The following is a 10,695-nucleotide window of genomic DNA, read 5'->3' as shown; positions in this document are numbered from 1 at the left end:
TGGCAATGTATTTCTTTAACAGGTGTTTAAACACGTGGTTTTGGCTCCTCCTCCTTCCTCATTTAGTCTCCTCTTCCCAGCTTCTGTTTGTCATTTCTGAAATGTGTGTGCACATAAGTATATATTTAACCGTTCTGATCTTGCTAGGGTCTGACCCCTCCTCTTTTCCTTTGTGCTTCCTTTTGGAATGGGACTGTATACAACGTTACTGCATCATTGTATCTGGGAAGTAACTCGTTGGGCTTTTACAGGCGCTCACAGAGGAGTGTGCCTTGAGTCTCAGAGGAGACTTTGACTTCGCACTTTTGAGTAATGCGGAACAGTTTAGAGGTTGGGAATGGGACAAGTATGCTTTATATTGTGAGGTGCACATGGATCTTTGGGAGCCAGGGTTGGAATGCTACTTTGGATCTGGAATGTCCCCAAAGGCCCATGCATTAAAGCCTTGGTCCCCAGTTTGACACTAGTGGGAGGTAGTGGAAACTATAAGAGGTAGAGACTAGTGTGGAACCTCTTGGTCATCGAGGGCATATCTTCAAAAGGGATATTGGGATCCTGTCCCTTTCTCTTCCTCTTTTTCACTTCCCAGTCATGAAATGAGTGATTTTGCTCCACTGTGTGCTCCCACCATGATTTACCACCACAAGCCCAATGCAACAGGGCCAAAAGACCATGGACTGAAACTTTGAGAAGAAATAAACCATTTCTCTCTATAAGTTGGTTATCTGAGGTATTTGTCATAGTAACAGAAAGCAGACTAACACAAGAGATGTTTTGATTCATGCTTTTGGAGGCGAGTGTCTAAGATAGTGCGGCCACATCTGATGAGGGCCTCATGCTGTGTCATCACATGGCAGATCATACCACATGGCAGGATCGTGTGTGGGAGTTGTGAGTAGGTGTGTACAGGAGAGAGACTAATAGGTGCCAGGCTTGATAACAATCTGCTCTTGTGGCAAAAATGCAATTTATAAGACTTAACCCACTCCTGAGAGATGGGCATCAATTTGGTCTGAGGGTGGTACACCCATGACGTACATGGCACTAGGCCCCGACCCTTAAATGTCTCCCCACCTCCCAAGGGAACAAGCTTCCAGCATGCAAATCTTTGGGATCCATATGTCTCCAAACCACAGCATTCCTCCCCTGGCCACCAAGGTCCATGTCCTTCTACAGTGCAAAATGCATTTATTCCATATCAACAGTTCCCAGAGTCTTAACTCATTACAGCATCAGGGCATAAACTGGAAGTTCAAAGTCCCATCTGAGACTCCAGGCAAACTCTGCAGCTGTGGGCCTATTAAAATGAGGAAAAATGTTATCCATCTCCAAGATACAACGGTGCAAATGGAAAACAGACATTTCTATTTCAAATGTTTTATTGAAGTCACATAATTCCCAAATTTGTATCATAAAGCACAGGAGAAGAGTTTTGTGTTACTTTTTGAGCTGTTTTATTTTAGAAATTTTGTTATAATATTTTCTTATCCATGAGATATGTTTTGAAGGAGTTCAGAACATTCCACCTCAAAATATGCCACTCTGGCAGATGGATTGAGATAAAGGCAGTTGAAAAGCAACAGTTTCAAGAAGGGCATCTGATCATCCCTTTTATTTCTGAAAGCAGGAGATAAAACTTTCATGTAAGAGGTACAGTCCTTGCATCTGGAGAAAGGAAGGATCCTCTTTTTATTTTTGCTGTGCTGGGTATCAAACCCAAGGCCTTGTGCATGCTAGGCAATCTTCTACCACTGAGCTGTAACCCAGCCCAAGGAAAACATTATTATTATCAGGGATAGAGAGTTGGAGCCAAGAGAAATCTGTACCAAGTTTGTTAAACTACACTTTATCTTTCTGGTCACTTTTCCATCGGTAACTGTCCTAGTTCAATCTCTTTGTCTTTTCATGTTTTCACAATTTCCTACACTTTGTCCAACTTAGTATGTAAGTATCTGACTCAAACTGTTTCTTTAAGGTCTTGTCAATTGTGAAGACTTCCGTGTCACATAAAACTTATATTAAATAAATTTATATACTTTCCTATTGCTAATCTTTCTTTTGCTACAGAGTCCCAGCCAAAACCCAATATAGGTAAAGAATTTTTCCTGCTCTACCATTTAGTCCTGTTTCATGTTTCTTGCTTGGACACTGAGTAAGCAGTCCTACTTGCTCTAACATATTGTGGAATAATGATCTTTATAACCTTTCTAGAATAATCTAGGACCCACTTATCTTTCCTTTTGGACCACTTTTGAAGGGCTGGATGTTGCCTTAGAGTCATATTTCTGCCAGTTGGGAGTCTGCCTGGTTTTTGCTTAGTCTTTACAGGTTTAACTAGGATTTCCTCTCTTCTTAGACTTGCAAAATGCACTCTACCAGGGCTTGATTAATCCACAGAGGTTAGTCTCTTTCTAGTGCTTTGACTTATTTCCCACAATTCACCATAATGTATGGAGACCTTTTCCTGCATAGACTGATGTCTCCTGTAGAATTTACAGGATTTTATTATCAATGGTTTTTTTTTTTTTCCCAGAGAATGTCAGGATTTGGATCACATATATTTTACTCAATACTACATCTGAAGAGTGAAGGTGAGCTTAGAATTTTGTGTCATATCTCTAAAATCTACTTTTAAAAATGTTTTCCCCACATTTTATATTGGTGTATTATAGTTGTACATAATGTTGGGATTTGTTGTTACATATTTGTATGTGCATGCAATATAACAATAGTTTGGCCAGTATCATTCCCCGGAACTTCCCCCCTACCTCCCACCTCACACCCCTTGGTCCCTTGGTTCCTTGATCTTCCTTTGATTTTCAGGAGATCTAGCCAAATTTACTTTTCCTTTTTCCTCTCTAGTTTCTGCATATGAGAGAAAACACATGACCCTTGACCTTCTGAATTTGACTTATTTCACTTAACATGATGGTCTCTAGTTCTATCCATTTTCCTGCAATGACATAATTTCATTTTTATGACTGAATAAAACTCCATTGTGTATATATACATTTTCTTTATCCGTTCATCCACTGATGGACACCAAGGCTGGTTCCACAGTTTGACTATTGTGAACTCACTGCTATTAACATGGGTATGCATGTATCACTGAAGTATAATTTTTTAGGATAAATACCAAGAATTGGTACAGCAGTTCATATGGTGTTTCCATGCCTAGTCTTTATTCTTTCTAGATATACATGACAGTAGAATGTATTTTGATATATTATACATAATAGAATAAGTATAACTTGGCCCAATTAGGACCCCATTATTGTGGGTGTTTATGATGTGGAGTTACATTGGTCATGTATTCACATATAAGGATAGGAAAGTTGTGTCCCATTCATTCCACTGTCTTTCATTCCCATCCCCAGGCCCTTCCCTTCATTCTGCTTTGTCTAGTCCAGTGAACTTCTGATCTTCCCTCCCTTGTTATGGGTTAGCATCCACATACCAAAGAACACATGCTGGCTTATTTCACTTAGCATGGTATTCTCCAGTTCCATCCATTTACTGGCAGATGTCATAATTTCATGCCTAGTCTTTTGAGGAAACTCCATATTGATTTCCATAGTTGGTTGTACTAATTTACAATCCCACAACAGTGTAAAAGTGTTCCTTTTTCTCCACATCCTCTCTAGCATTTATTATTAGTTGTATTCTTGATGGCTGCCATTCTCACTGGAATGAGATGAAATCTCAGTGTAGTTTTGATTTGCATTTTCCTAAATGCTAAAGATATTGAACATTTTTTAATATATTTTTGGTGAAATGTCCATTTAGTTCATTTGCCCATTTCTTTTTTTCTTTTCTTTTTCTTTCTTTTTCTTTTTTTATTGTAAACAAATGGGATACATGTTGTTTCTCTGTACATGGAGTAAAGGCATACCATTTGTGTAATCATAAATTTACATAGGATAATGTTGTTTGATTCTGCCCATTTCTTAATTGGGGTTTCTTTTGGTGTTTTTTGCATTGTTTTTATATTTTGTATTATCTATAATCCTCTGTCAGAAAAGTAGCTAGCAAAATTTTCTCTTATACTGTAGGTTCTTTGTTCATATTCTTGTTTCCTTTGCTGTACAGATTTTTAATTTAATGCCATCTGATTTATTAACTCTTGGCAGTATTTCCTGAACTTTAGGACTCATACTGAGAAAGTCTTCTCATATATATATATATATATATATATTGGAGTGTTGACCCTACATTTTCTTTCAGGACTTGCATAGTTTCTCACCTAGTTTCTAGGTCCATTTTGAGTTACTATTTGTGCAGGGTGAGAGATAAGGGTCTAATCCCATTCTTCTACCTATGGATAACCTCTTTTCCCAGCACCATTTGTTCAAAAGGCTGTCTTTTCTCCAATGTGTGTTTCTGGCATCTTTGTCAAGGATTAGATGACTGTGTCTGTGTGGGTTTGCTTCTGTGTCTTCTGTTCTATACAACTGGTCTATGTGTCTCTTTTTATGCCAGTACCACGCAGTTTTTGTTATGATAGCTCTGTAGCATAATTTGAAGTCTGGTATTGTGATTCCTTCAGCATTGCTTTTTTTGGCTTAAAATTGCTTTGGCTATTCTGGATCTTTTATTCTTCCAAATGAATTTTAGGACAATTTTTTCTAGTTCTCTGAAGAATGTCATTTGGTATTTTGGAGGTGATTACATCAAATCTGTATATTGCTTTTGTAGTATGGCCATTAAAAAATTTTTTTTGTAGTTGTAGACAGCATGTCTTTATTTTATTTGTTCATTTTTATGTAGTGCTGAGGAGTGAACCCAGTGCCTCACACATGCAAGGCAAGTGCTCTGCTGCTGAGCTACAGCCCAGTCCATAGGATGGCCATTTTTAACAATATTAATCTGCCTACCCAAGAACATGGGAGGTCTTTCCATCATCATGCAGTATCTTTCTTCAGTGTTCTGTTTTTTTTTTTTTTTTTTTTTTTTTTTTTGGTTGCTGGGGATTGAACCCAGGGCCTTGTGCTTACAAGGCAAGCACTCTACCGACTGAGCTATCTCCCCAGCCCCCTGTTCTGTTGTTTTCATTGTAGAGGTCTTTCATCTCCTTGGTGAGATTTATTCCTAGGGTTTTTAATTTTTTTGAGAGAGTATTGTGAATGGGATTTTCTTCCTGATTTCTTTCTCAGCAGATTCATTTATGGCACATAAGAAAGCTATTGATTTTTTTAACCTACACTTTGCTAAATTTGTTTATTTGCTCTTGCAGTCCTCTAGTGGAGCATTTTGGGTCTTGTAAGAATAGGATTGTATCATCTGCAAATAGTGATAATTTGACTTTGTCCTTTCCTATTATTATTCCTTTCATATCATTCTCTTGCCTAATTATTTTGGCTAGAATTTCTGTGGAACAGGAGTGGTGAAAGTGGTCATCTTTGTCTTATTCTAGATTTCAAAGGAAATGCTTTTAGTTTTCCCCCATGTACCATAAGTTTGTCTTTGGCTTTGTTATGTATAGCTGTTAGGATGTTGAGGTCTGTTCCTCCTATCCCAAGTTTCTTCAGTGTTTTTTTTTTTTTTCAATCATAAATGGGTGCTGAATTTTGTTGAAGGCTTTCTCTTTATGTACTGAGATGACTAAATGATTTTTGTCCTTAATCCTATTTATGTGATGAATTACATTTATTGATTTGCATGTGTTAAACCATCCTTGCACTCCTGAGATAAAACCAACTTGGTCATGATGTATAGTCTTCTTAAAGGTTGTAAGACTTGTCTCTACTGAGGTGGTCAAACTGCTGAGGAAGAAGTATGATCACTGCTTATGCCTGACTGTCCTTTCCAGTTTTCCTAGAGCTCAGAGAAAGCAAGGACTGGGAGTTGTTAAAGTCTTCTTTTTGTGTTGCTGTTGTGGTTTAGATGTGAGGTGTCCCCCAAAAGCTCATGTGAGACAATGTAAGAAGGTTCAGAGGAGAAATGATTGGGGTTTGAGAGTCTTCACCTAATCAGCAAATTAATCCCTGATGGGATTAACTGAGTGGTAACTGGAGGCAGGTAGGGTGTGGCTGGAGGAAGTGGGAATCAGGGCGTGGCCATGGGGTACATATATTTGTATCTGGTGAATGGAGTCTCTCTCTGCTTCCTGATCTCATGTGAGCTGCTTCTCTCTGCCACACACTCCACCGTGATGTTCAGCTTCACCTCAAGCCCCAAGGAATGGAGCTGCCTTCTATGGACTAAGATCTCTGAAACCATGAGCCCTCAAACTCTTCCTCCTCTATAACTGTGCTGGTCAGATCATTTAGTCACAGCAGTGAAATAGCTGACTAAAAGAGTTCTCATCAAGATGCCAAAGGAGTGGCCTAGAACTAAAGCTGGTTGAAACAGTTTTCAACTTTCCTTCTCATTAGTATAAGGCAAGGCAGAATGGGAAGTGTTGTCAATGGAGTCTTCTCTGAACAGATCAGATGGGTGCACTCCCAGGGTGGGGCTGCTGCAGAGTCCTAAATGGGGAGTTTTGGTGCTTGGGGCTTAGCTCTACCTGGCCATTGGGAGATTACATCAACTCTAAGGCCAAGCAGAGGCTGATCTCTGCTGGGAGTCTGGATCTCAGGAGCCTCCTGAGACTCTACCAGTGGGGTGGGGGAGCCAACCCTCCACAGGTGTCACACTCCACTGCCCATGAGTGTGACCATCTAAGCTCATCCCTGAGTATATTCACACCTGCCTGTTCAGTTTCCTGCCATGCTCCAGTTGGTACACGGGCCAGTACTCAAAGGGAAAGTGAGTCGCATGCCCCTGCATTTCTCTGACTTGAAGCCCCCGGGCACTGTGCCTGTTTCAGTCATGCACTGCCAAGTATGTGCTAGGCCTCGCAGTGGGTGTTCACTGGGTCAGAACGGCAACACTCGCTCTGATCTCACAGCTTCCCATAGCAGCAAGCTGGAGAGTGGACGCCTCTAGGTGGCTGCCGCCTCACCTCTCCACTTGCCAGGTGAGAAACAGAGCACTTTTCCAACCCCAGTTTGCTGTGCAGCCTCTGGATCCACTGAGTTCAGGCTGCTTTTCTGTTCTATAAGTTTTTCTGTGCCACATTTGCCTGTTTTGTGTCTGTGTGTTTGTGTTATCCCTGTCCTCTGGGGTGAAGTGGAGCTGATGCCACTGCGGCAGCTGACTTGGCTCCAGTGTGCCCTCTTGTCCTTTGTGCACTGCACCTGAGCTTCTGAGGCTCTTGGGGACTCTCACTGATACTGAATTCCAGTCCACTTTGTTGAAAAGCAGTCCTCCCGCTGCTTTAATCGCACCTCAGAGCAACCGAAGATGCACACTTCCTCTAGTCTGCCATTTTGAGTCTCCCTCTGTTGCTCCTTTAATACCTGGTGGAATTCACCAGCAAAGCCACCTTACCGAGGACTTTTGTCAGGAATGTTTTGAGTACTAATTCAGTCTCCTACTTGTTACAGATCTGTTCGGATTTTCTATTTCTTCACAATTTATTGTTGACGTGTTATGTTTCTAGGAATTTGTGCATTTTACCTAAGTTATTGTTAGTGTATAGCTGTTAATAGGACACTTCCATCCTTTTCATTTCTGTATAATTGGTATAACAGTCCATTTTTTTTTAAGCCTTCTTTTTTATTAGTCCATCTAGCTGGAAGTTAGCCAATTTCATTTATTTTCAAAGAACTATCTTTTGGTTTTACTGATTTTTTTTCTTTTGGTTTTCCTGACTTTTTCTATTTCCACAGTTTCTTATTTATTTCTGCTCTAATTATCATTTCTATTATCTATCAGCTTTGGATTTAGCTTTTTCTTTTTTTTTGAAATCATGAAGTTGTAACCTCAGGTTATCGATCTGAGATTGTTTTTCAATGTAAGCATTTTACTACTATGACTTGCCCTTTAACCCTGCAGTTGCCATGTCCCCCTTGGTACATTGTGGGATCTCTTATTGTTGAACTGTAGTAGTTTTCCTAGCAGATACATATTTTGCCAATGTTTTTTTCCCATCCTGTAGATTGCCTTTCTTTCTTTCTTTCTTTCTTTTTGTAGGTTGCCTTTTGATGCTGTTGATTTACTTCTCTGCAGAAGCTTTTTAATGTGATGTAATTCCACTCGTCTGTTTTTGCCTTTGTTGCCTGTGCTTTTGTCATTAAATCCAAAAAAAATCATTGCCCTGAGAAGTTCTAAGAAACTTCCCCCACCACGCTTTTCTTTGCATAATTTAGTTTTAGGTCTTACCCTTGGGTCTTTGGTCTGCTGAGTTTATTTTTTTGTATGTGGTGTGAGATGAGCCCTGCTCTATTCTTCTGCAAGTGGGTATCCAGTTTTCTCAGTACCACTTCCTGAAAGACTGTCCTTTCTCCATTTTGTTATTGACATCTTTGTCAGAAATTAATTAATAGTAGATGTGTAAGTATATTCCTGGGCTCTCTGTTCCATTGGTCTATGTGTCTGTTTTTATGCCAACACTACAGTGTTTTGATTGCTACTATTTACAGAGTATTCGCATTTTTAAGTAATCTAGAGATGATTGAAATGATAGGAGAGAATGCATGTAGCAAATACTACGTCACTTTATATAAGGAACTGGAGCATTCATGGACTTTGATATCCTGGTGGTTCCTGGAACCAGTCCCTTGAGGGAGGATACCGAGGGATGACTGTGCTTTACCAGTGTGGGATGGAATGTTCTGTATGTTTGTTAGTTTCCTTTGGTCTGAAGTATAGTTCAAGTCCAATGTTGCCTTACTGATTTTCTATATGAATTTCTACTCCTTATTGTCAGTGTGGTATCAAGGTCCCCTATTATTTTTGAATTGCTATTAATTGGATGAAATTGGAGAATATCATGCTAAGTGAGATAAGCCAATCTCAAAAAACCAAAGGATGAATGATCTCGCTGATAAGCGGATGATGACACATAATGGGGGGTGGGAGGGGGGCAAGAATGGAGGAAGGAGGGACTGTATAGAGGGAAAAGAGGGGTGGGAGGGGTGGGGGGAAGGAAAAAAGTAACAGAATGAATAAAAAACTATTACCCTATGTAAATGTATGATTACACAAATGGTATGCCTCTACTTCGTGTACAGAGAAACAAGATGTATCCCATTTGTTTACAATAAAAATAAATTTTAAAAAAATTGCTATTAATTTCTTCCCTCAGATCTATTGATATTTGTTTTAAATATCTAAGTGCTCTGATACTGGGTTATATTGAATAATTGTTATATATTCCTGTTTAATTGAATCTATTTTCATTATGATCTTTGTCTAAAGAAGTTTTATACTTAAAGACAGTTTATACTTTAAGTATAATATAACACACTTCTTGTTATTAAGTTATAATCATAACCTCTGCTTTCTGTTTTGAAACCATGAATTATTTTTTCCATCCTGTGTTTTAATTCCATAGTGAGTCTACTATATACAGCACATTGCTAGATCTTGTTTTCTTTTTAGTCATATGGCCAGGCTTTGGTGAATTTAATCCATTGACATGTTAAGATAATTACTGATAAGTGAGGACTTAATATTGCTTTTTGCTCATGATTATCCCTCTCTTTATTCTTGGAGATTTTTTTGTAGTGATTGGCTTTGATGTTTATTCTGTGTGTATCAAAGATTTCTATTTGTTATGAACTCAACTTTCATAAAATATTTTGTTACAACCAAGTTGGAAAAAACATAACCTGTCATGCACAAAACTTTCACACAATTTGTTTTTTTTTTAATCCTATAACAAATTTGTATCTATCAATATTTGTATTAATGTTGAAAGTAATTTATGGACCTCCTTTACTGTGTTAATGCATGTAAGTCTATATATTTACTTTCACCTGCAATATTTATGCTTCCATGTTGCTGCTTGGCACATTTTCATTTCAATTTGAAAACTTCATTAAGAATTTTTTGTAAGGCAGGTATAGTGATATTTGTTTTGTCTCAGAAAACTTCCATCTCTCCCCTCAATTTTCAAGAATTACTGTGTTGTGTGGGGTTGGTGGATTTTTCTTCCAGTATTAGAATGAATACATCATACCACTTTCTACTAGCTTGCAAGGTCTCTGCTGAGAAATTTGGCAGTTGTGTGAGGGTTTTACTATATGTGATGAGTCACTTTTCTCTTGCTGTTTTCAAAATCCTCTGTCTTTCCTTTTGATAATTTGATAATAATATGTCTCAGTGTGGTCTCTGTGATCCTGCTGGGGAACTTTGAGTTTCATGAACCTGCATGTCCATTTCAGCCAGTATAAGTAAAGTTTCTGCCCCTTTCTCTTTCTCTGCTGTTTCTGGAACTTTGGGGGGGAAAAGTGTTTGCTAAATGGCGCTCCATAACTTTCGTCAGCTTTTTTTCCCCATTCCTTTTCACCTTTTTTTCCTCCTGTGACTGGGTACATGCATATGCCCTTTCATTCATAGATTCTTTTTTCTACTGAATTTTTTGGTGAAGCTCTTTATCACATTTTTTCATTTCCTTTCTTGTATTGTTCAGGTCCAGAATTCTGTTTAAAGTGATTTGATTTCTTTGCTGAGCTATTACCTTTATTCACGAATTGTTTTCCTGATTCATTAAGTCATCTATCTTGTCCTCTTAGAGCTCTCTGAGATTCCTGAAAACACTTTTCAATTCTTAGGCAACTTAGAGATCTCCATCAGGGTCCCTCCTGGAAGATGACTGTTTGGTGGTATCGTGTTTCTTTGACTTTCCTGTTTCTTACAGTCCTGTCC

This window comes from Sciurus carolinensis, chromosome 15, assembly GCF_902686445.1.
Source record: "Sciurus carolinensis chromosome 15, mSciCar1.2, whole genome shotgun sequence".
NCBI classification, from domain to species: Eukaryota; Metazoa; Chordata; class Mammalia; order Rodentia; family Sciuridae; genus Sciurus; species Sciurus carolinensis.
This window is presented reverse-complemented; position numbering follows the sequence as displayed.